Genomic DNA, 27,671 nt, shown 5'->3' with positions numbered 1-27,671 from the left:
GGCTTTTTTCTATTTACTTTTCAGTTTGGAGGTCTATGATTTATCTTCAAGTACAGATATCTGCTTGAGTTGTGTCTATCATAATAAGCTCACCAAAGGCGTTTTTCATTTCAGTTACCATGTTTATGATATTAATCTCTCACATTTTAGTTTCCTTTTTAAAATTTCTTTTTGCTTACACTATTTGTTCTTTTCTTTTTTTGACAAAATCTCACTGTGTTGCCCAGGCTAGAGTGCTGTGATGTCAGACCAATTCACAGCAACCTCAAACTCCTGGGCTCAAGTGATTCTCCTGCCTCAGCCTCCCAAGTAGAGAGGATTACAGGTGCCCAGCATGACGCTTGGCTAATTTTTTAATTTTTTTTAGTAGAGGTGGGGTTCTCCCTCTTACTCAGGCTGGTCTTGAATTCCTGAGTTCAATGATCTTCCCACCTCTGCCTCCCAGAGTGACAGGATTATATAGCTATGAACCACTGTGCCCAGCCATACTATCTGTTCTTATATACTGTTAACTTTATCCATTAAGGTCCCTTACATATTATTAATCATCATTTTCAGTTTCTGGTCTGATAATTTTAACATCCTTGCCATATCTGAGTCTGACTCTGATACTTTCTGTCTCTTTTAACTGTGTTATTTGCCTTTTAGTATGTCTCAGAATTATTTCTCAATAGCTGGACATGATGTACTAGGTAAAAGGACCTGCTGTAAAGGCCTCTAGTAACGTGGTGAGAAGGGAGGGTGGCAACCATGTTATAGTCTCACGTTCATGTGATTAAGTCTTGGCTCTCCGAATTACCACCTCTCCCCCACCACTTAGACCAGCAAGTGTACTTCTGGTTAAGTAGTTTCTCCTGAGGGCAGTATTTTGATGAGCAGAACACAACGCAATGGCTTATTTCCAAATGGTTCCTTTTCCTTTCCTCCTGATGGAAGCATAAATGGATTTTTCTCCAGTAGTCACTGTGAGAACTTAGCAGAGCTCCAAGAGGAAGTGCCTTCTGATGACTGGGACCCTGTGGAGTTTTTAATCCCTCAGATTTGTCCACACAAAGCCTCCAGCAGTTTGTCAATTTCAGCTTAGGTTTTCCCAACTCAACACTAGTTCTCACAGAAGTTTCAGCTCATGGGTTTCTGCTGCAGTAAGCTGTGATTCTCTGTGTTCAACAAGGGGCAGCAATTTCCTTGGTACTTCATTTCTTACAGATATAAGTGAGTTGTTGATTTTTCAGTTTCTTCAGCTTTTTATTTAGAAAATAACAACTTTTAAGCTTCTTACCTGCTAGACTGGAAACTGGTGCGCCTCATTTTTAAAATATAAGGATGGATTGCTATTTCAGTAAGAAGTTGATAATTTTATTTTATTTTATTTCATTTTATTTTTTAATTTAATTTAATTTTTTTTTTTTTTTGAGACAGAGACTCACTATATCACCCTCAGTAAAGTGCTGTAGTGTCACAGCTCACAGCAACCTCAACTCTCGGACTTAAGTGATTCTCTTTCCTCAGCCTCCCATGTAGCTGGGACTACAGGTGCCAGACACAATGCCCGGCTATTTTTGTCATTGTTGTTGCAGTTGTCATTGTTGCTTTAGCTGGCCTGGGCTGAGTTTGAAACTGCCGGCCTCAGTGTATGTAGCCAGCGCCCTACCCACTGAGCTATGGACACTGCCCAAGAAGTTGATAATTTTAAAAGTTTGACCATTTCTTATTAGATCACATTACAACAAATATTTCTTGAGCCTTAATCAAGATATTGTGTTCGGTAAGACTTGATTTTTATCCCTAAAGTCCTTATGGTCTGGTTTGGGAGTGATTGATTTCTCGTAATTATTTATTAGATTCTAATATATCTAATATTTAGGCCCTATCTCAAAATACTTTTTTTTTTAAATAAAAAAGGCCTATAGATCAATTTGATTTATAAGTCAAATTTAAATGTTGATTTAAAACTCCTAAGTAAACTCCAAGAACAAATTTTAAGATTAAAGCATCATGAAAGGAAGGGGAATTCATGAATCAATGATACTTTTATTTTTAAAAATTATTAAATTGGAAGAACTAATTAGAAAAATTGGCTGGGTGCCGTGACTCTGGAAGGCCAAAGCAGGAGGATAGCTTGAGCTCAGGAGTTAAAGACCAGCCTAAACAAGAGCGAGATCACTTCTTTACTAAAAATAGAAAAACTAGCCAGGCATTGTGGTGGGCGTCAGTAGTCCCAGGTACTCTGGAAGCTGAGGCAAGAGGATCGCTAGAGCCCAATGGTTTGAGGTTGCTGTGAAGTAGGCTGACACCATGGCACTCTACCCAAGGTGACAGAGTGAGACTATGTCTCATTAAAAGAAAGAGAAAAGAAGAATCACACCATCATCCTCATAAATGCTGATCAGGTATCTTGCAAAATTCAGCAGTAATTTTAGACAAAAACATTCAATTAAATAGGGATATATGGATACTTCCTTACATGACATAAATGTATATTTCAGACCCAGAGCCACCACCATCACTAATGGGAGAAACTTGAGGCATTCCATCAAAGTCAGGAAGAACTGACATTATTTTATTTTTATGTATTGTTTCTTAGAGATAGCATTATACTCAGTTGCCCAGGTTGAAGTGCAGTGGCACTATCATTTTTCAATACAGTCTTTAACTCCTGAGTTCAAAGATTCTCCTGTCTCTGCCTACTGAGTAGCTGGGACAGCTGGGACTTTAGTCAGAGGCCACAAAACCTGGCTAATTTTTAAAATATGGTATATATTTTGTAGAGACAGTTTTCATTATATTGAAGAACTAGCTGATTTGAAAAAGTCAGCTTGTGGCTGAGTGGGGTGGCTTGTGCCTATAATTCCAGTGCTTTGGAAGGCTGAGGCAGGAGGATTTCTTGAAGTCAGGGGTCAGAGACCAGCTTGAGCAACATAGCGAGACCCTATCTCTACCAAAAATACAAAAATTAGCTGGATGTGGTGGTGTGTATCTATAGGCTACACAGATATATCTGGTGTGTATCTCTGCTACTTGGAGGCTGAGAGGGGAGGAGTGCTTGAGCCCAGGAGTTTGCAGTTATAGTAAGCTGTGATTGTGCCACTGTATTCGTGCCACTATATTCTAGCCTGGGTGACAAAGCAAGACCATGTCTGTAAAAATAAATAAGTAAATAATTACTGGCTCTGTATCACTATTCTAGTATAATTTTCTAATGGAAGTGATAGTGCAATGAAATAAGAAAGTTGAAAATTTTGAAAGGAAGAGGTGAATTATCCATAATACAAAACTGATAAATTTTATGCATATTGTATGGCAGTGAAAATAGATGGATGCTTGTGGTACCTATTTATGTGGTTGAATATTACAAATATAAGGTTGTAAAATAGCAACAATAAATAATACAAGGAAGATCCAAATGACATCACATGATTCTATTTAAAATTTACCATAGTGGTTACTGCCAGTAGACAGTGAAGTGGAAGTGATTTAGAAGAGGCCCACCAAGGTTTTAGAGGGGCATTATAAGGTTTTATTTCTTAGACTGGATGGTAGATGCACAGGTTTTCATTTTATTGTTATTTATTATTTTTTTTTTTGTAGAGACAGAGTCTCACTTTATGGCCCTCAGTAGAGTGCCGTGGCATCACACAGCTCACAGCAACCTCCAACTCCTGGGCTTAAGCGATTCTCTTGCCTCAGCCTCCTGAGTAGCTGGGACTACAGGCGCCCGCCACAACGCCCAGCTATTTTTTGGTTTCAGTTCAGCTGGGGCTGGGTTTGAACCCGCCACCCTCAGTATATTGGGCCGGCGCCTTACCGACTGAGCCACAGGCGCCACCCTATTGTTATTCTTTATGTTATTCACTCATAGTACTTTTTCTTTCCCAGGTATTGATTATTTTTATTTCATAAGCTGGGCACAATTTTTCATATTATCCATTAGGCTCCAAGGCGGCTATTGTAATATACTCTTTATATGTGATATTTTCACAAGTGAACTGAACTATCTTTGATAGTTTTGCTTGCGATTAAAATAGAACTTATGCTTGGTCATTTAGTATTTTGACACCTCAAATATCAAAACAATGAGGAAATCATCACATGTGTACTCTGGGTTCAGGACAGACATGCTGGCTCCAACACAGAGGGAATCTAGTCATGCAAATAATTGTGACGGCCACCTCACATTTCTGAGAGCTGAGTCATCAGTTGAGGAAAGGAGTACTTAATAAAAAATCTAGAAATCAATATTAAAGAAGAAACAAGAGAGGATAAACAAATATTGCTGCTGGAGAACTAAAATCAGTGAATCCAAGAAGAATTATAGATTTATTAACTTTAGTTTTCTTGTTTTCCTTTTTTCCCTTTAACTTCTTTCAATCCAGAAATATTTCAATACCTATGCCTAAAAACTAAAAAACTAAACATTCTCTTAAAAACCCCCAAGAACACACCTAAGAAAATGAATAATTTAGCCCCTCGATTGTCAAATTTCTAATTGTCTCTTAAACATAATATGTTTCTTTTTTTTAAAAAAAAATTAGAATCTAAGTAGAATTTTACATATTGCAATTGATTGGCATATATTTGAAATCTCTTTTATCCTATATGTTTCCTTTTTGTCTCTATTTAAATGGCAATTTATTTATTGAAGAACCATAGTTTTTTCCTTTTGACTTACAGTATGGTTCTGTTGATAACATCCCCATGATGTTATTTTGCATATTCCCCTTTTCTTTTTAGTATTTATAATTTAGTAGGTTAATCTAGAGAAGTTGTTCTCAAAGGGTAGTTCTGGACTGCAGACTCAGCACTAGCACCTATTAAAATTAGAATTATTGAACCTTACCTCAAGCTTATTGAATTAGAAGCTCCGAGCTTGCAGTCCAGCAATCAGTGACTGGATAAGCCTTCCAGGTGGTCCTGACTCCACTGATGTTTGCAAATGGCTGACCTAGAGGTTTGGTCATTTTTAGGTTTGATTTTTTGACAAAAGTACTTCATAGTAGTGATGTGTTCTTTTAAACGCCACGTAGTGTCTGGTTATCTTTCCTTTTATGGCCACTAATGTTCAGTGCTTAGATCCAAGAGGGTTTTAGAGATTGCAAAATGGAGATATCCTATCATTCCTACTTCATTTTATTACATGAAACACTTCAATAAAGAGAAATAGTCTTCATCCACTATATAGAAACTCCATGTCCTTAAACAGTGTCAAACTTACTGAGCTGAAAGAATAGTACAATGCACATCCCTATACTCTACCTAGATTCACCTACTGTTGCAAGGCATCCTAGTGCCTCTTGCCATATATTAACATATGTATACATGTGTGTATGTATGTATATTTGAAAACAACTCACAGATCATGACATTGCTCATAAATATTTCAGCATGGATTTCCTAAGAATGAAGATAATCTCCTACAAGACCACCCAAGAAATTTAATATGGATAATATCTAATATAGAGTCGGTATTAAAATTATCCAGTTGTCCCCCTGCCCTGAGATCCTTTGTTGTAGTTATTTTTGAACTGGGATCAAATGTTATGTTATGTTATGTCTCCTTAGTTTCCTTTAATCTCAAATAATCCCTGCTCTTATTTATCTTTCATAGCATTAACATTTTTTGAAGGGTCCAAATCAATTGTTTCAGAAAATGTTCCATAATCTGAATTCATCTCACTATTTTCTTGTGATTATATTGAGATTAAACATGTTAGTGAGTACACTATGTAGGTTATGTTCTATATTTCTAGTAGTGTCACATCAAGAGTTGTGTCATGGGGCAGCGCCTGTGGCTCAGTGGGTAGGGCGCCGGCCCCATATACCGAGGGTGGTGGGTTCAAACCCAGCCCCGGCCAAACTGCAATAAAAAAAAAGAATAGCTGGGCGCTGTGGCAGGCACCTGTAGTCCCATCTACTCGCGAGGCTGAGGCAAGAGAATCGCCTCACCTAAGCCCAGGAGTTGGAGGTTGCTGTGAGCTGAGTGACTCCAGGGCACTCCACCAAGAGTGACAAAGTGAAACTCTGTCTCTACAAAAAAAAAAAAAAAAAGAGTTGTGTCATGATAAATTTGTGCCATTACTGAGGATACTACACTTGATCCCTTAGAGTGGTAACTGCTAGATTTTTCTATTTTGAAAAAAGAAAAATTTATGAACCTAATTTTGTTTAACTTAATTACAGCATATAATGAAAAATTTAAAGGACTTCACATTATCACAAAATGGATTTAAAATCTTGGCTACAACCTTCCACATCACCTTAATCTGCACAGAATACACCCTACTCTGTTTTTTCTGAGCCGTCATGATATTCATTTCAGAGATCTTTTCTTGGCAGAAATGCCTGAGTCAAAATTTCAGTTCTTGTTCTTTTGCCTCCACTAAATATATGTGTTTAATGATGTTAACATTTACAGTCTCTTGCCTAAAAAATTTGCAAGCAGATTAAATTATTTCAGGTTCTCGACAAAAGAGGAGAAAAAGGAATTTTTACTTATATAGTCACAACACATTAGATCTTCAGCCTTTGGAGGAAATAACTTCACTCTCCTTGAATTCACAATATTCAAAACCAAAATTCTTTCCTTTGCTCTGTATATGTTTTGAGTAATTATTGTTATGACTAGAGAAGAGGACTAGTTTCGTGTATATTGTTGTAGTTGGTACAGTGAAATGATTCCCTTATTCAACATGGAGCTTTGGAAAACATCCCTGTTCTTGGTTTCCTTTGATATTTGAGGACTGTTTTTTGGCTACTTTATTAATCACATCATTTCAGATGTAAGTTTGTTTTGATTTCCAGTTCTGCCCTGCTTTCTTCTTTATTGTTTTTCTTTACTCGTCTCTCTCTTTTCAGTCCTTCCTTGAGTGCTGTGTGTATGTGTGAGCGTGCACACATGCTAGAGAAGAGGGTGATTGCTTTCCAACTGAATTACCTGCTAAGAATAGTTTGAATTAATAATATATCCATATATTTGATAACCCTAGTTTGTAACTATTTCTGTTAATATTGAGCATACTACGTGATAATGAGACTGGTTTATAACCATCCTTAATAATACAAATTATTAGTGTAACTAATTTTTACAGGCTAATAATATAAGAAGAAATTGTATGTGTAACTAACCTCACTTCACACTTCTGTGTCATACAAAGGCCTTGAGCTAAAGCAGAGAGCTTCCAGGTAGAACGCTGGAGCCACGTCTTCTAATCAGAAATCTTTCTTCCCAGGCACTTTGAGCTCTCTTCTCTCTGATGTCTACCACACTGTAGTCTATACTGCTCCATCCTGTGGTCTTTTGGTTTTTTTTTGCAAACATGTAACCTGGAATTTGAAATTACAAGCACAGTTATTTTTATTGAAGGACACCAGATCAGTCTTTTCGAATAGAGTGTATTATTTGGCTCATGATTCTTATTTTTCATGCCCCATCACACTTTTCTGCATTGCAATAGAAAAAGGAAATGTAGCGGGAAATGATTTGGGCTAAAACTACTGTGGGATGGCCACAGGAAGCCTGAGAAGCAGTGCTCTGGGGTTTAAGCGCCAATGGTGGAGCTCTTGGCTGTCTGACAGGGGCATGGCAAGTATCCCCAGGCTTAACCTGAATGCAGGTCAGGAGGGCTGTGAGTTTGAGACCTGGCTGATCTGGGGGTCTCAGCGCCCTTAGCAGGAAGGCTCGACAGTCTGAAGGTGGGTGTGGTCAGGCTTCTGACTCCCTGAGGCCATCTAATTTTCCAGAGCCACTCCCTCAGATCCCACAGGGCGCCCTCCCCTTCTCTAGCAGTCCTTGTGGTGGTCTTAAGCTGGTGTAAGCCAGAGTGTTTGCTCAGTTGTTGTGGGTCTCCTTGATCTAGACAGCAGAGAAACCGTGTGACAGTTTGAGCCAATAAAACCTCTCATTTCTCCATGGCAGTAAACTTCTATCTACGAATGTGAACAGCCTAACTTTTTTTGTTTTCTGGGTTAGCAAATATGCTTATTTATAAGATGACTTACTTTTCTTGACTTTCTATGTATCTCTCAGAGACTAAATGGTGGTCATCCTTTAAGCCATGTTTTAAAAAGAGCCATAGACCTTTAAAAGTATTTTATTCTTAGAAGTCTCTCAAACTTTTTGTAAGGACTGTCTTTCCCAATGCACTATAAAAATAAGAACCCTCACCACTGTCTCCTGGTTTACACCAGCATGTTGTCGTCTCTTATGTTTTCTTTTTGGTCAAAGTCATTACTTACAAAAAAAAAAAAAGGTTTTAATTTTGTACACAATGAAAATCCAGTGACAACAAAAATGGAATAAAAAAGAACACATTCTTTTGTTTGTATTTTGAAGTTTAATTCCCGCCACAGAAAGAACAGCTTGACATTGGCGTATGAACATGATTGCAAATAAAACATTAAACAGAAAGCCAGCTGGGTGCGGTGGCTCACATCTGGAATTCCAGCACTTTGGGAGGCTGAGGTGGGAGGATAGCTTGAGGCCAGAAGTTTGAGGTTAGCCTGGGCAACATAGCAAGACTTTGTTTCTGCAAAAAAATTAAAAATTAGCTGGGTGTGGTGGTGCATGCATGTCAGAACAGGCAGTCCGTGGATTATGAATGAGATAGGTTCCGTAAGTTGAGTTGAACTTGTATGTAAGTTAGAACAGATACATTTACCAATTACCTCTAAAAGCCTTCGTTCGTTAAATGCAAGTTATTCGTCACTTGCTTGTTTATAACTCCAGACTTACTGTGGTAGCTTCCTTTCATAAGTGCAAGTTTATGTGCTTGTACTGATGTTTGTAGCTTGGGGACTGCCTGGCTCATAAACAGGATTTAAGTTGTCACTAGGGGGCAGACATCAAAGATAGCCAAGCCACCTCTAGCCTTGGCTCCTGAGTGATGGCCACACAGCAGTTACCAACCAGCAACATTTATCTCAGGCTGTTCCATGATGGAGAAGTCAAGGCATTTGTTTTAAGCCATGAAGCTTTGATAGTAGGGCATCTCTAGAAGGCAGCAACTTGGTCTTGCCCTGATTAACCTATGCACACACTTGTGCCTACGCTACACACCGGGACTGAATAAAGCTCAAGAGCGCATCTTGCCACAGTCATATTCAATATTAATTAATAGGAAGGCTTGTTCTGTCCATGCTTTTGTATATCGAAAGAGTCTAAACTGGAAAGTAATTCCTCCTCACACGCACACACACACAAAATAGGAATTTAGACTTTTTTTCTCCAAGGGAAGATGCTAATCCTGATAAGGCTGAAGACTCGGCTCAGGCTAGACATAGTGAAACCTACGACAGAGCTCCGTGACCAGCAATCAGTGGCCTGAAGAGTCATTCTAGGTGTCTCAAGATCCAGAAGGCAGAGAAATAAAAATGGCTGTCAGAAAGCACTGGGTGTAGTTTATCAGTGAGTAAGATTTGTAGACTGTGGTACTCTTTGGAGAATGTGAGTTTGGTTATTCTCAAGAACCGCTTTGTTGTCTTCATAAAAACTGTATACTTTGAGGTGTATTTATTCTACTTTTTGGCTCCTACATTATTGTCATTAAGCATCTGATGCCAAGTGACAGTGAGAAAAACAGCAGCATCTCTTATGCATTTCTCTTTTAACCTGGTTTATTTTGTGTGAAGCACATTGCAGAGAACTCTAGAATCATTGCTCTTTCAGGTGCAGAAAGGCCTAGGGGCACCGCCCTGCCCCACTTTTCAGTTTATAGACGAGGAACCTAAGGCAGAGAGAGAGCAGGCAATTTGTCCATGGTTTTGAGTGCACCGACATGGAGCAGAGGCAAAAAAAAGCCTTACCAGGTGTGACCAGAGCTGGGTTTATGCCCAAAGTAGATGACTGCCAACGTGGTGCCCTGTGAAGCAATCTCGGAAGAGCCAGTGTTCTTCCACCATTTTGCCAAGAAGGCTGAAGTAGTTGCTTCTAATGAAAGACACAGGCGTATTAAATAGTAACCTGATAACCAACCCTCGTACATAACCTTTTCAGGTGAGCTTTGTAATGCTGAGAAAGGCTGTAACACAGGAAAGGTGAGTTATGGTGAAGTGGCAATGCTAGGGAAGGCTCAGCATCTAAGGGTGGGAGAAGCTTTGAAACCAGTCATGTAGATTTTGTAAAGGCTCGGGACTTCTAGAAATTGAGATGCTCCCCCCACATAGGGTAGCATTGATGAAAGGAGGATGCAATGGCAGCAAATACGAACTATGCCAATTGCACAATTTTGCTTAGAAACAAGTTTTTGTAAAACCCAAAAGCTATTAGAGTTGATGCAAATACGTTTTCTGCAATTCTCATTGGATATAACATTAAGGGAAGGTGTAAGATTAAGCAACGTTTATGGCACCAGATAATCCATTTTATATAATTACATAAAAGCGAAGTGTTTTTTAATGTTTTCACATATGAATGTTTTCAGATAATCTTTTCAATAACCTTTGAGGTAAGCATTGTGATTATAATTACTCATATTACATTTATTCATTAAACCACCTAATATTTTTTGAACACCTACCATGTGCCAGAGTAGAGATACCCATGAAAAAAGAAGCAAAACTATGTGTCCTTGGAGACTACAGAGAGCTATGGGCCCTTTTGTTTATAACTTTGGGGTTATCCAGTTACCTGGAACTCAAAAAGATATTATGGCATTTGAAAAAAAGAGGTTGGGAGGAGCGACTTCCTTTCAGGAGACCATCTGAAGACCAGTTGAGAATGTATATCATTTAAGTACATACCTGGAAAGCTTCATATTTAGAAAAAATAGATGTGGGAAATGTTAGCAACGTTCAGGTCTTGAATTCAATTCTGTCCAAACTAAGATTGCAATATGGCTTAATTCACATGCCCATGCTAATAATCTCTGATAGGTCCCTATTTCTATTTTATTATTATTAGCAAACTTATGTTACCATTCAGGAGCTAGTGTTACACCATAGGATCCTTTGTAAAGCCAAACTGAAGATTTTCAGACACATGAGACCTAGGAATGTGAAAAGCCCAAGTCTCCTGGAGCTGAAAAACCCACAACTGAGCTCAGCTTTGCAGAGCTGGCAGTTCAGAGAGGGGAGTAAGCAGTTCAGAGCTGGCAGTTCAGAGAGGGGAGTAAGCCAAGCATGTTTCCTGGACCTGCAGAGTGCAAGCAGTCCCTGAATTACAGACATCCGACTTATGCACAACTCACACTTACAGATGGAGGCTATTACAGGTAGTTGGCAAATATACTTATTCCAACTTACATGCAAATTCAAATTAAGACAAACCTATCTTGTTTGTAACCTGAAGACTGCCTGTAACTAGCGATCATCCCCCTACTGAGAGAGGCTTAGTTAAATGGCATGATGTGCAAGCCCTCAGAATCTCCTCAACCCAGCAAGACTTCAAACAAAAGAAAAGCCTTGCTAACTGTACACAGTTTATTAAACTCCCAATGGAATCTATTTACTGAACCAGACATGACCAAGGCTAGAATGCCATGCCATCAGCCTAGCTCACAGTAATCTCCATCCTCCTGCCTCAGTCCTCCTCCTCTACTTGGGGACTGCAGGTACCTGCCACCACACACAACTAATTTTTCTATTTTCAGTAGAGACAAGGTCTCACTGTTGCTCAGGCTGGTCTTTTACTCCTGAGCTCAAGTGATCCTCTCCTCATATAATCCCAAAATGCTAGGATTATAGTCCTGAGCCACTGCACTTGACCATCGTGCATCATATTTTTTTAATCACTCTTTTCCTGATTAGCCTTTTATTTATTTATTTTTTTTTTGAGACAAGTCCTGCTTTGTTGCCCTAGGCTAGATGGAGTGCAGTAGCGCAGAAGCCTCGAAACTCCTGGGCTCAAAGCATTCTCCTATTTCAGCTTCTTGAGTAGCTGGGACTATAGGCACACACGACCATGCCTGGCTAATTTTTTATAGAGACAAAATTTCGCTGTGTTGCCCAGCCTGGTCTTGAACTCCTGGCCTCAAGCAAATCTCCTGCCTCAGCCTCCCAAAGTGCTGGGATTACAAGCATGAGCCACTGCACCTGGCCCTGATTAGCTTTCTATTTATCCACAAGTTGTCTTCTAGAAATCTCTTCCTGAGGTACCAGCTATGGAAGGGTCTCCTCTGAGATTCCCTTTGGGGACTCCTGCCTTAGCATTCATTTATCCTTCAACAAACATTTATTGAGTGCTGTGGTAGGCAGAAAGTGGCTCCCTAAATATACCCATGCCCTAATTCATGGAACCTGGGAGGATGTTAGATTACCTGGCTACCACGGACTGAACCGTGTTCCCCTCAAATTCATATGTCAACCCCCTACCAGTGTGACTGTATTTGGAGATAGGGCATTTAAGGAGGAACTAAGATTAACTGAAGTCATAAGGGTAGAGCCCTAATGCAATAAGACTGCCTTCCTTACTGAGAAGAGGGAGAGACCCCTGGAGCCCATGCACAGGCATAGAGGGGAGGCCATGTGTGGACACAGTGAGCAGGTGCTGTCTGTGAGCCAGGAAGAGAGACCTTTCCAGAAAACAACCATGTTAGCACCTTGATCTTAGAAGCTTCCAGAACTGTAAGGAAAAAAATTTTTTTTTGCGTGGGGGGAGGTTTAAGCCACCTAGTCTGTGGTATTTTGTTATGGCAGCCCCAGCTAAGACAATGGCAAAAGTTGCAGATAGAATTAAGGTTGCTATTATCCTGGATTATCTAGGTGGGCCCAACATAATCACAAGCATCCTTAAGTGTGGAAGAGGGAGGCAGAAAATAGAGAACCAGAATAGTGGGTAAGAAAGGCTATGCCTTGGTGTTGCTGTTTTGAAGCTGGTGGAAGGGACCATAAATCAAGGAATACAGGTGGTTTCTAGAAGCTTGGGAAAGCCAAGAACATAGGTTTTCCCTTAGAGTGTCTGGAGAAAATAGCCCTGGTGATGCCTCGGTTTTAGCCTAGTAGATCCATTTTGGACTTCTGACCTCCAGAACTTTGAGATAATAAATTTGTGTTGTTCTAAGCTGCTAAGATTTGGGAATTTGTTATAGCAGCAATTGTAAACTGATACAAGTACCCACTACAGCAGTCACTGTTTTAGGAAACACATTAAAGGTTTCTATTCAGGACATTCTCTATCACAAGACTGTAAGCTTCCTATGGCCCAACACTGTTCAATTACAAATTCAGCACTCACCAGTGCCCAGTACGCGCACACACACAGAACAATTCCCAAATACTATGGAATTCAACTGAATTAATGTTCTTTAAATCCTTATGCATCTTATCATTCTGCATGGTGACCAGCTGGTTGTTAGTGGTTTAACACTATTCGGTTCTTTGCTTTTAGGCAACATAACTGTGACAACAATCAGGCAGTTAGAAATGGATAGGACTTTGAAATATAAAGTGCTTTTGAAAATACAACAAACTACTTCATGTAAAAAGTTGCCTATTTATTACTATTACTTTGGGGCAGTCACTATTTCATTTGTCAACCATTTTGTTTGGTAAAGAATTATTTCTTGAGCCAAAATGTGCTTTTTTCCTCATTTCTTTCAAGCACCTAGTCCCCTAATTTAAGCTTAGCTTAGTTACTAAGAATGATTTGAATCCTGCTTGTGCGTGATAGCCTTTTGACGTGTGAAGGTAGCTATCATGAAGTCTCCCATTATCATCTCTACTCCCATCCAGGTTTTAAAAAAACAACAATCTGGGCATATAGTCCAAATGTCTCTGCATTTTCCTCATAGGACTTCCTTGGCATTATAGTCTCTTGATGAATGATTCTCTTAAAATGCAGTGCCTAGCATGAAACACAGTGCCTAAACAGTACACAGGCCAGCAGGCTGTTATACGCTTATCAGCACTTGATGATCTGTAGCCTATATTAATTTTTCTAGGCAGGAGGAGCAACCTAGTAATGCAGATTTAGTTTGTAGTTCCAATTCTTGTGTACATGGTTTTATTTACATGTTCATTTGGGCTTTTCTAATTCTACACCTGTACCATCGATTGAGTCCAAGAGCACAAAATTCGTTTATGTATTTTCAATATTATTGTATTCTTATTTTTACTTCCTTTCAGCCTAATGAAATCATTTACAATTGGGAGTCTATGATGTAAAGTATAAATGTATTTCTTTTTTGTTTTTTTTTGCAGTTTTGGCCGGGGCTGGGTTTGAACCTGCCACCTCCAGTATATGGGGCCAGCACCCTACTCCTTTGAGCCACAGGCACTGCCCTGATGTAAAGTATCAATAATTTCCTCTTGATTAAATTCAACAAACATCTATTGAGCAATTACTAAGGTGACTAGCATTGCCCTAAAAAAATTGAATCATCTACAGATTTAATAGGATATGTCACTATCTAAGTGATTACGAATTTGGTGAACAGGACAGGGTTAAAATTAGAGCCCTTCCTACAAAGTGTCAGCAATTCATTAATCAACACCTTCTGGGTACAGTCAGATTTGAATCATGCTAACCACACAAAGCCTACCCCATTCTCATTTCCTCACCTTGCTCCTTATCCTGAAACTTTGCCAAATACCTTTTTGAAATCCAGATGCTAATATATAATATTTCTGTTATTCAATAGATGGTGTCATATGTTTTATCAAGGAAATGAGTGTAGATTTGATATATATGCTTCATATCACTGAGGCCCGGGAGATATATTAGATCCGACGCATCCTTTCTCTCTCCTTGTCTTTCCTTAGGTAGTTTTTCAAACAAATGAATCATAAAAAATGAGGTCTGAAAATATAAGAAAATAAAATCTAATTTGGGAAGTCCAGGTTTCCTTTTAGAAAGGAGAATGGGGATTGGTGAAACTGATTACAGAAATAAAATGGTTGACAGAAAGAGATATCTAAGTGGGATTTCTGGAAAAGATAAAGAAGTAGTATTTGTAGTTTGAGTTTGTAATTTTCCGAGCAGTCCCGGAGGGTTAAGGCAGAGAGCGCAGCAAAGGGCAGGCAGTGTGGAGGGTGTTGAATGGAGGTGTCTTAGCAACGAAGCCCTTTTTCTGCCTGACACAGCCAGGCAGGGAAGTGAGAGCAGCTTCAAGGAATGTGCTGAACTTTGCAAGAGATTGGTTTCCAGATCTCAGGAAAGTTAAATTAAAATGTCCTCAATGTATGTGATATTCTTATTCCTAAACCTTATGGTTTGAAAAATTGGCATGAGCAATGTTCTGACAAACATGGGGTTGTAAGAGACCTTAATGACATTCCCAGGCAGTTGGAACATGGGTTCTTTCTCCAGCTGCCTAGGACCAGCCCCAGTCTCACACCACACCAAGGCCCTCACTCTGCTGTGGCTGCCAACTACAGCAGAATGCTGACTGGTCTCTCTGCCGTCTGTTAAGTGCACCCACAACTCATCTCTTTTACTTCCAGTTTCCAGAGTGATTGCTCTAAAGTGAATGTCTGCTCCTTGTTTAAAATGCTTCAAATGACTTCTGTTGCCTTTAGGATAAGAGCAAAGGTTTATGGGGTATATGTAAGTCACTATGAAAGTTTTGAGACAGACTATGTTATGGTCCATTAATTTACTTCCAAGACACATAGTGTCCTTTCTGATTGACCCATGCAAGTTTCACCTTGCTTGGCTTATTGGTGCTGCCAAGAGGGCTTCATTTGTTTCCAGCTGTACAGATTTTACCTTTCTTGATTTTTTGTGTATCTCAAAACTTCCATAATAACCCATTTATAAACAAGACCTTAGGAGATGTGGCTTCCACCTCATTATGGTCACTCGCTTCTGTTAACCTTCTTATACTTCAGTCCTTTGGAATGACTGGCATTTCTTTATTTCATCAAATTTCTTCTTGCCACCTTTATCTGCTTTTCTTCCTGCTTGGGTTGTCCTCTCAATACCTCTCTTCCTATATCTTGTCTTGATATAGACATGACCTCAAGGTCATGATCCACTTCTCTTAAAAGCCTTCCTCATCCTGTCGCTGTCTTTCCCCATATTGTGGGGATAGTGGGCATGAATGATGTCATTGTATGAATAATAATGCTTTCACAAGACAAAGACAGCACCTATTTGCATGCCTGGAGCGTTTCATAGGATTCATAAATTTTCTGTCCACAATAAAAATGTATGTTAAAGAAATGTTCATTTAACATCCACATTGAATTGGGGAGCCCACATTGCTTCTGTGGAGGACAGGTGAACCCAGAAGCACCATTGTCTCCATGAATTCATGCTTGTCATGGTGGATAAGCATTAAAAATAGAGCAGGGAGCTCAATCTCCCTACTTCCATCTTCTCTAGACTCTCTCTCTCCATTCTAAACCCTGCTTAAATGTGCATTTTCTACAACGCCTTCCATGTTCCTTTTGGCAAGGACTAACTCTTTAATCATCAATGTTTATTTAGTGAAGTTTATTGACTTCTGCTTATTTTATCTCTATTCTTTTTTTTTTTCTGTAGTTTTTGGCTGGGGCTAGGCTTGAACCCACCACCTCTGGCATATGGGGCCGGCACCCTACTCCTTTGAGCCACAGGCACTGCCCTTATCTCTATTCTTATTCCTTATTCCTGCACACCCAACTATTTTATGTACCTCCATTCCACCCTGTTCTTTGTGCAGTTTTCTCTCTTGGAATCCTTTCTTTCCCTATCTCTGTAAAATTTCTGCCTAGTTTCATGGTTCTTCTTAAATGGTATCTTCCACAAAGCCATCCTGGTTTACTGATGTGAGTAAGATTTCCCTCTTTTGAACGTGCCCTGACGATGTCATTTGTTTATACTAAAGGGGCTCTAAGGTACATGCCCCTTTTTTGCTATTTGTTTTCATCATTTCTGTCTGCCTTTCCCTTCCAACTAATGGAAATGTCCTTCAAAGCAGAGTCCCATATTAGTTATTGTTGTCTTCTGTGGCTCCTAAAACAGAGCCTTGAGCAGAGTAGGTGATCAAGGAATATTTGCTGAATGAATTAAAAAAAAAAAAAAAAAAAAGATGGGTTCTCAGTCTGTTAGAATGAACTAATCACCAAATTTTCCAGCCACTGAAGAACTAGAGACTTTTTGAATCTTAATAGGAGCCACACAAGAATTGCAAATTGTGATCAGTTTCTTGACTTCTTTCTACTCTTGAAAGCATCTGCTAAGAGAGTCAGTCCCCAATAAGAAGAATGAATGACAATGACTTTGAGAGCAGAGAAAGAACATCAGACAGGAGAGACAGGGTGCTTCTTTTTTTTTTTATTGTTGGGGATTCATTGAGGGTACAATAAGCCAGGTTACACTGATTGCAATTGTTAGGTAAAGTCCCTCTTGCAGTCATGTCTTGCCCCCATAAAGTGTGACACACACCAAGGCCCCACCACCCTCCCTGCATCCCTCTTTCTGCTCCCCCCCATAACCTTAATTGTCATTAATTGTCCTCATATCAAAATTGAGTACCTAGGATTCATGCTTCTCCATTCTTGTGATACTTTACTAAGAATTATGTCTTCCACTTCCATCCAGGTTAATACAAAAGATGTAAAGTCTCCATTTTTTTTAATGGTTGAATAGTATTCCATGGTATACATATATCACAGCTTGTTAATCCATTCCTGGGTTGGTGGGCATTTAGGCTGTTTCCACAGTTTGGTGATTGTAAATTGAGCTGCAGTCTAGTACAAGTGTCCCTATGATAAAAGGATTTTTTTCCTTCTGGATAGATGCCCAGTAATGGGATTGCAGGATCAAATGGGAGGTCTAGCTTGAGTGCTTTGAGGTTTCTCCATACTTCCTTCCACAAAGGTTGTACTAGTTTGCAGTCCAACCAGCAGTGTAAAAGTGTTCCCTTCTCTCCACATCCACGCCAGCATCTGCAGTTTTGAGATTTTGTGATGTGGGCCATTCTCACTGGGGTTAGATGATATCTCAGGGTTGTTTTGATTTGCATTTCTCTAATATATAGAGATGATGAACATTTTTTCATGTGTTTGTTAGCCATTCGTCTGTCATCTTTAGAGAAGGTTGTATTCATGTCTCTTGCCCATTGATATATGGGATTGTTGGCTTTTTTCATGTGGATTAATTTGAGTTCTCTATAGATCCTAGTTATCAAGCTTTTGTCTGATTGAAAATATGCAAATATCCTTTCCCATTGTGTAGGTTGTCTCTTTGCTTTGGTTATTGTCTCCTTAGCTGTACAGAAGCTTTTCAGTTTAATGAAGTCCCATTTGTTTATTTTTGTTGTTGTTGCAATTGCCATGGCAGTCTTCTTCATGAAGTCTTTCCCCAGGCCAATATTTTCCAGTGTTTTTCCTATGCTTTCTTTGAGGATTTTTATTGTTTCATGCCTTAAATTTAAGTCCTTTATCCATCTTGAATCAATTTTTGTGAGTGGGGAAAGGTGTGGGTCCAGTTTCAGTCTTTTACATGTAGACATCCATCCTCTCCCAGATCACTCCTGAGGAGTTAGGCTGGCTGGCCTACTTTTCCTTACTGGTCCAGGGAAAGTTGTTCTTTTCATACCTCTCTTATTAAATGGGAATAGTTATTTTCTTTTAATATTCCCAACTCTTTTATTTAAGGTGGAGTGTAAGCCAGGAGAGGAACGTCATATTTCTAGGACAGTGTGTGGCTCAGAAAAACTTTCTCTTGATTTTTTTTTTTTTTTGCCATAAAAATGGGTGAACTGATAATAAGGGGAAGGGAAATGTGAGAGGAAAGTGATGCTATGAGCAAGGGGAAATAATTAAGAATGTTGTCAGCAGTATCAGTGGGAACTAGATCTTTGGAGAAATAGAGGATTTCAAGCTTAACTCATTTGAACACAGCTCTTTGCCTCAGGACCAGAATGGCTGCTCTGTGGAAGGCCCACTCGCCTAAACTGCCAACTAAATTAAGGATGAATCTAGCAGTACTTTTCACTTTCTCTTAGGTCTGTCACTTTATTAAGTCACTATATCAGAAACATAAACCAAGATACCCTAAAGCAAACAGGGGTGGAGCCCTGTTCCTTCGCCTTGGAGAGTTACATAGGTGGGTTCACTTTGTGATTTTTCATCCACCTGTAAACTTTTGGTATTGTACTTTTCTGTTTGTGTATTTCAAGAATAAAGTAAAAATAAAAACAACTGAATATCAGGTTGAACAGTAGAGAAGGCAAAACTAGAGAGCTAAAGAGTGAGCTGGAAAATGGGGCCAAGAATCCTTTTAATACAGAGCAGGAAGGAAGACATAGATGAGAAATGTGAAAGAGAGAAGACCTGGGTGAAATATCTTCAAGTTCCAAAGTTTTAAAAATAATATGTGGTTCTTCTGGAGGAGTCTGGAGGAATAAAATAGAGATAATGAAGGAGATCTTCAAATAAATAATAAGTGAAATTACAGGTGAAGGAAGAAATGAGCTCTCAGATCAGAAGGTAACACCGTGTGCCAAACAGGGTGAAGCAACCTCAGACGTCACATAAACCTGTGCCACTTGGGTTAGTCAAGATAAAGAAAACATTAAAAAGCCACTCCAGGGCATCAAACAGATAATGCACAGTTTTTCATCTTCAATACTGGATGAAAGAAGATAATAAAGCAAAATCTTCGATGTTAAAGAAAAATAACTTTTGAGTTGAGAGTTAAGACTTAACCATAGCTGGTGAGAGTTTCAGCATTTCAGAGCACATTTCAGAGCCTACTAAAATAAGTGTTCTCTAACTCTAGCAGAGCCCTGTTAGGGTGAGGTATACTTTCTTTCCAGGCAGCTCAGGGATGAGGCAAGACAAACATCCCAGGACTGGGTCCCTGTATCCTTAGGTAACCTAGCAACAAGCTGCAAAGCAGCGAGAGTGATGAGGTGAGAGCCAACCATAAGCCCAAAAGACACAATCCTGAACACCGTAATGCCAAATGTTGAAATCCCAAAAGATCAAAATCCTGAAAGTGTTAATTCTGGAAAAAAATTTAAAAATTATTTAAAAATACATTTATGTACATTTTTAAGAGAGGATTTGTTTGAGAAATATATAAAAACATGATAGAATACTTTGTAGGGCACTTTTCACAATAAAATAGGTAATAATAACATACATATTTTTGTAATCGTAATACACTCAGTTGTATTAATGACAGTCACACAGGTATGATAGTTATGAGTAGACAAACCATGTTCATAAACAAGTCAAAAAGTAAAATGTATAAATGCATATCACTGTGGTTGGTAATTGTGAGCACCCAGTTTATAACTATAGTCATCTGAAATACTTTGCTGAGCAACCTAAATCTTTTGATGAGATCACTCAAAAACTGAGATGGGTCACCACTACATATGAAATTCCCAAAGAGTTGAGATCTCAAGAAATTTATTTTTATTTATTTTTTATTTTTTTGCAGTTTTTAGCCAGGACTGGGTTTGAACCCACCACCTCCAGCATATGGGGCTGGCGCCCTACTCCTTTGAGCCACAGGCGCTGCCCAAGATCTCAAGTAATTTTATCTTTCATAAATACAGACATACAAAAGGACATATCTTTATTTATTGAGAAAGTTTTCAACGTCTTTATGCACATACACAAATGTTTACATGCAAATTCAATGTTGTCGTAATGTACTTTCATGGAGTCAAATTTGTAAAAAATACATTAAATGAATTAAGAACTCTGTGAAAGTATCTATATAATTTATACCTTTGCTATGGAAATTGATGGTGAAGATGAATTATGTAGCATAGCAAATTGTAAGCAATAATGCTGAGAATTTAAAAGAGTGGAAAAACCCTAAAAAATAAGAAGAAAAGAAGAAAATAAACTGAAAAGAAAATTCAACACATTGCAGGGATAGATTACGGGCTTTTGCGCAGTGATAGTCCATAAGAACTATCATCGGGTGACTATTCTGTGATTGTTAATTTTGCAGTTTAAGACCTTAGGGATTTTAGACTTCTTGTTTCTCTGGAGAACACTGACTAATATAGCATAGAGGAGGCAGCACTCAAGCTAGACTTTGGAGTCTGATGGTATTTTAGGGTAGGGAAGGGGTGGAAGAAATGGGTGACATGCATGCAAAGCTGGGTCCTCAGCGAGCGGTGAACAGATACTAATTGCTGTTCTCAGAAATCTCAAGTCCAAACTGCTCTTCTGTCTAAAATACACTTTGGAAATAAAGTGGAAAATATCATTCCTATGTGTTCAAATGTAAGACATACATATCTCTTAGTGTGGCAATTCTGATTTCTGAATGTCCAGAAAAAATAACACTGCTGGCGAGGGTCAAAGGAAGGGTACCTTAACCATCTGGAAGGTAGAAGCATTTCTAGGGATGTGATGATAGACTAGAAAATGAGGGGCTTTCCAACTGTACTGACAAAAAGAAAATCAGGAAGGCTTTCTAAGACTTACTAAATCTCAAAAGAGTGTGGAAAGGGTAAATACAAATTAGTTCACCAAAGAGATTTTTATTTTAATCGAGTTAGTGAATGGGTGGCTGAAAAACCTACCAAATTAAGAATAAAAATATAAAAACAAAAACCTTTCCAGCTCTGCTACTTATTAGCTGTGTAGCTTCTGCAGATTAATAAATCTCTATACCTCAGTGACCTCACTGATCAAATGTCATCTCTCTGATCTTGTTTATGGGGTTCTCCTGAAGATCTGCACTGTTAAGTGAGGACAAAGGGAGAAAAAAAATTAGATACTATGCAGGCACAAAAGGCATCTTCTCTTTTTGAACATATTTTTGAGACATGATGAGACTGGCCACTCATGAGGAGTGAGTAGGAGGCTGAGGTGTCAAGAAGTAGAGAGTTCAGTTCTGGGTGACCGTGTCACACAGCATGCAGGAAACTACTAGGTTTGGTTCAGGCAGACTTTGACAGAGCAGTGTGGGCATGGGGCCAGGTTGGAGGTGGGATTGGAGACCCAGATAGAAAGGAATTACTAGATTTTGTAATAGTATGGGAGTTATGCCCAGATTTGTAGCTTTGGTCAGGAGGCTGCAATTAAGGTTGAACTTAGAAGGGAAAAACGAAATGGAAGAAAGAGCCTGAACTTTTTGAAGTGATAACAACATAATTTGCATGTCCACTGTGCCACGGTAAAATTGTTTATGTACTTTCCTACATTTGGAAAGTTTAGCATAGGGGTGGAAGGAGCACCCCATGAGAGAAACAGAGAAGATGGTCTCAGGCTCATGGTGAGGACAAGGTCGTGGGAGTATTACTCCAGAGACTGTAACCACGCAAGGAGCCTCCCTGCCTGATTTGTTGATGGTCCATCTCTCTCCAGATCTCACTCTGGAAAGCGGGGTGTGTCAAGACATTTGACAATTCTTAGAGGCACTTGGAATTATCTGCTGGCTTCTAACTTCTAAGACTACACCAGTTAGAATTCCCACTGTAGTCATTTTTCTCCCCTTTCTTCCAATAAAGTTTTATTCATTTATTTCAAAATATTATGAGTGTGCAAATGTTTTTGGTAATATGTGATGTATGTCCATTTTGTTATACTTGCATCAGGGTTATACCACTACAGTCATTTTTAAAAATTTCCAGTTGGAGGCTAGGCAAGGTGGCTCACACTTATAATCCTAGCACTCTGGGAGGCTGAGCCAGGTGGATGGTTTGAGCACAAGAGTTTGAGACCTGAGCAAGATGAGACCCCCATCTCTTAAAAAATACTGGGCATTGTGGCAGGTGCCTGTAGTCCTAGCTACTGGGGAGGCTGAGGCAAGAGGATTGCTTGAGCCCAAGAGTTTGAGGTTGCTGTGAACTATGATGCCACAGCACTCTACCCAGGGTGAAAAGTGAGACTCTGTCTCAAAAAAAAAAAAAAAAATAAAAAATAAAAAAATTACAAATTTGTTTTTTGGTTATCACACTGGGGCTGTCATTAACATTTGCTGGACAGATGTCAGGATGGCAACATTGGGCAAGTTTGGGGTAATCTGCAGGATGAAGAATTGTAATGTGTCCCAGGTGACTTTCACATGTCAAACTAAGTAGTCAAGAATTTGGAGAAACCTATGTTTTATTATTCGAACCAAAGCCTACTCCCATTTTACATTTATTCACAATGTATTAATGATACAATGTTAACACAGCCCACATTTTTTTTCATTTGTTTCCTTTGACAAGATATAAGACAAACACCAGTTTGCCTGAGTTTTAAAAGGATATTTGCTTTGCCCCACTTAAATGAACAGCCCACATTTTTTAAGAATAAAGCTTTATACTTTGTTCAGAACTTTTCAAAGAAGTTTTTAATTATTTTAGAAATTTGCATAACTGTTAAAAATTGCTCGAGGAGTTTGGTTGTCTCTACAGCATATGCATCTTGGTTTATGGTTGTTGATGGCAAAGGTAATTTTCCATTTTAAGTCAGCTTCTGACTACTTCACTGTGTAGTTATCCCAAGCATTTATACATGTAAATGTATATTGATTTGTTACAAACCGTGTTCTTTTTATTTCTAATTGTATTATGCTTAAGGCATTATCTTAAAAAAATTATGGGTTTATATATTTATTTATGTATTTTTGTAAACAGAGTTTCACTTTGTCACCCTCAGTAGAGCGCTGTGACATAATAGCTCACAGCAACCTCAAATTCTTAGGCTCAAGCAATTCTCTTGCCTCAGTATCCCAAGTAGCTGGGACACCCCACTGCCACAATGCCCAGCTATTTTAGAGACGGGGTCTCTCTCTGGCTCAGGCTGCTCTTGAACCTGTGAGCTCAGGGCAATGCACCTGCTTCGGCCTCCCAGAGTGCTACGATTATAGGTCTGAGCCACTGTGGCTGCCCTGATAGGTGTATTTAGATTATATTGTCTATGAATGTCATTTCAGGATAATAAAGGGGACTTAACAAAATATTTGTTGTTAAAAGGTGGCATTGGGCATGATGAGGTTGAGAAACATTGAACGAAAATGTGAGTGAAAAGGCCGGGGTTGTGAATTTAGGTTGTGTTAAATGCCTGTTGCCTACACGGTTTCATTCCCCAATTTATCTGAAGGAAAATTACAACAAATATTTAGGTCAAGGAAGACCAAAAAAACAAAAAGTGCTTTGGGGATTGACCATAAGCACCTCAATGTAAGATATTTAGTCCTTTGGGTTTTTTCCCCCTTATTTTTTTGTAGAGACTACAAAAAAATGTTCTGGTTATTTTGCCCAGACTGGTCTTGAACTCCTGGCCCCAATAGATCCTCCCACCTCGACTTCCCAATGTGCTAGGATGACAGGTGTGAGCCACCACGGCTGGAAAGTCTTTTAGTTTTAAGATAGGACATGTGTTAGTTGTCAATACCAGAAGATCTGAAAGAAAAATAAAAACAAAGCTCAGAACCTCTCTGGGCTTCTCGGGTAGTAGGGAAAACCTTCCAAGGGCTCAGAAGACCATCATCTGTTAAGCAAAGCCAGGTAAGATGAAAGTGACCTCTCTGCTTCCCTCTATGGAGATTTAACAAACTGCAGGAAACAAGAGCCGTAAATAAGAAGAAACAGATCAAAATTCCGATTCTTTACAGGCAAACATTTGCTTCTTTTAGGAATGAAATTTTGATACATGCTTCAACGTGGATGGACCTTGACAATTTATGCTTCGTGAAACAGATCAGACACAGAAGGACAAACATCATATGATTGCGTGGTTCCAACTTATACGGAGGACCTAGAACAGGCAAATTCATGGAGAAAGAAAATAGAAAAGAAGTTGCCAGAGTCTAGGGGAAGGAGGAAATGGAGTTTTTTGTGTCTATTGTTTAGTAAGTATAGACTTTTTGTTGGAAATGATGAAAAAGTTTTAGGTAAAGATAGTGGTGGTGGTTACACAACATTGTAAATATATTTAATGTCACTGAATTGTACAGCTAAGAATACCTTAAACAGTGAATACTATGTTATGTATGTTTATCAGGATAAAAATATTGAATTAAAAAATTTTCCCTCTTTTTCTGTAAAGCTCAACCTCCAAGTAGAGTTCTATTTCTAGAGTCTGTAAATTTTAAGATCTTTTTGCTTTCCTCCTCACATCCTTTCTCTCCAACTCGGTATACGAAGCAATAAGCATCATTTTATTAGAGAGTAAGAAGAACAAGAAAGCCCTGTGAAGGAGACTTTCACATCACTGTTTACTCTCTGACCTTCAAATGCTGCTTTTAAAATAAAGCAGAAAAGCCAGTTATGTAATGCACATGGAAGCTTTATCATTCTCCATATAAATTTTAATGAATGCAAAATGCCTTAAACTCCTTTACTTGGACTGCCCTGCCTGCTGTTTCTTTTGAAAGTAGTTTAATTTCTGTGAGCAGTCAGAGGCTGCAACTTGCGCTTGCTAACACAATCACGCACAAGGCTATTTCTTTTTAGCAAAAAACAAACAAAAAAGTCATTTAAAAAAGGTAATCTGCTCCAGTGTCTAAGCTGAGGGTTTATTTGTGTTTCTAGTTGTTGTTTTTTTTTTAACTGAAAGCAGTTTTGTAAAAATTCCCATTTTCTCGGATACTTTTGCTCATGATCTTTCATTTTAACACCGGATTTCCATCGTGTGGTCAGAAAATCAGCAAGACACAGGGTAAAAGGGACCTTAAGCTCTTTTGCCAAATTTGGAAGGTGGCAGGCCAGGCTTGTGAGTCCTCCCTGCGATCTCCTCCTTCAGCCCAACTGTGCATGGATCTTACCTCCCCATCCCCATTTGTGACTGAGGTCAGGGCTGCTACGGGTCGTGTTATATTTTCAAGTCTCTTATTTTTTGGTTGAGAGACGGCTTGGAATGAGATACCGATCTTCATAGTCCTGCTTCTCTGCGGATGAAAATGCATATCTACTTAGTGTTCGTCAGAGCTGTAACACCCCTTTGTTCTGATAGTTAAATTGCCGGGTGGACTGTTAAATATACACAGATGAGCAAACAGCTTGACGCTGAGTCTAGCACAGAACTCCTGACCTGGGCATTTCCATCACAAGTCAGAGGCCAACAGAGGCATATCAGCCTCTAGATCACTGGGGGAGGGGCATAGAAACTTCAAAAAACCTGCCTTCTTGGAAACATCAAAGTTTTTTTTCTTTTAATTTTGCGGGTGAGCCCAATAATAGAGTCTTTGTGTTTTATCAGAAAAATTAATGAAGTTTACTTCTGTAGAACTGGAGTGAATAGCAAACAAAATTATGTTGTCACTCTCCCTGGACTGCGCCCAGGGCTGTCACATGAAGCAAACTTATTTCTTCTCCTGGGAACATAGCATTTGATGGCTGGGCAGGCAGAGCTGAAGAATAGAATAAATAATATGATACATTTGCAGCCCAAACAAGCAAGATCAGCTTTGTAAGTGCCTGCAATTTTACAAACAGATTTGGGGCCACCCTGTGTGTTGCTGGGGACTTTGTTCTGAAATGTTAGTGGAATGGACTTAGCCCTGAGCAGGGAGAGGACAGGGCCTGAGGTGGGGAGGGCAGGTTCCACACTCCCCAGGGATGCAGTACTAAAATTTGAGGCGACTGCAGGGACTCTCACCTGACCAAGGCATGCTTGGCCTGGACTGAGCCGATTTCACAAATGCACAGGAGGGGTCTCAAGCATGAGAATAGCACACCACTCTCCTTTCCTGATCCCGTTTCTGTGCTGATGGCTTCTGGGAGCAAAGTCATTGCAGAACACCATGACTAACTGCCAGCGCAAGGAGAGGGGATAGAACCGGCTGGTCCAAACCCCCAAGCCAGACTTTGGAAAGTTGTCTCTGAAATAGCAACAGGACATTGGGAGTCAACAATTTAGCTCATTTCGAGAAAGAAATATTTGTGATCAGACATGACAGGTATAACATGCTGGGGAAAACAACTTTATGGGCTATGAGAAAAAGAGGGACAGTCCCTGAGCAGCAGGACAGTGAGGCTGAGAAAACCTCTCTCCCTCCCTGTGGCAGTTGGCTGGATGTGGCGCTCACTGGCAAGACCTGGTTGTCCTGCCTTTCCCTCTTCCCTAGGAGAGTCACTTGGACCCTGGCTGGTGCCCTGGTCGGACAGTCAGCACTGACTACATTTCAAGTGGCATGTGAGGTACAGCTGGCAGGGGAGGTCAGGGAGCATTCCAAAGAGCAGGGGAAGGGAACAGCCACGTCAAGGCCAGGCTTGTCCGTGGGATGTCCCTCTGCCAGGAACCGCAGGGCGCCTGACCCCCACGCGAGGAAGGCCACATGTAGAAGCTGGCAGAAGAACCAGCCATCGGCAGACCAAAGGAAGCTGCTTCTGCGGGTTTTTGAAGTGGCCACACTGTTAGTGTTACACAATGTGATGCGATGTGGGGGCTGGGGGAGAAAGTGGTTTTTCTTGCTTTTCCAAATTAAGATAGCATTTCCTGGACAAATTAGCAAAAAATAAGTTTTTTAGAGTGAAGAATGATCCAGAGCCATTTGGCTATTAGAGTATGAAATAAGTGACATATGAACGTTTAAAAAGGAAATGGATAAATTGCAGAGTTTCTTTCATTCGGCTCCCTCCAAATGCTGAGACAGACAAGCCTGTTTCATCCTGGTCAAGAACGTGTGGTTTGATGGTCAGGGAACAAGCGAGGGAGTCAGAAAGTCTGGGTTGCATTCCCAGCTTTGCCACTGACTCACTGGCTGACCTTGACCAAGAGTTGCACCCTCAGGATCTCCATCCAGAAGATGGAGATTTAATGACAGCTCCCAGAAAAGAATGTTTGGGCAGTTTCTAGGCATATGGGGCTCAACAGTTTGAGGTACCAGGCAGGCAAAAATGGCAAGA

General features: G+C 39.6%; 1 pseudogene; it reads right to left on the bottom strand.

The window, feature by feature from the left end:
* Nucleotides 1-23,026: 23,026 nt before the first annotated feature.
* LOC128560630 (uncharacterized) lies at nt 23,027-23,139 on the bottom strand (annotated as a pseudogene).
* Between the last annotated feature and the right edge of the window lie 4,532 nt (nt 23,140-27,671).

The sequence above is a fragment of the Nycticebus coucang genome, chromosome 11, assembly GCF_027406575.1.
Source record: "Nycticebus coucang isolate mNycCou1 chromosome 11, mNycCou1.pri, whole genome shotgun sequence".
Lineage (NCBI taxonomy): Eukaryota > Metazoa > Chordata > Mammalia > Primates > Lorisidae > Nycticebus > Nycticebus coucang.
The sequence above is the reverse complement of the archived record's forward strand: the minus strand, read 5'-3'. Positions and strand labels throughout refer to the sequence as shown.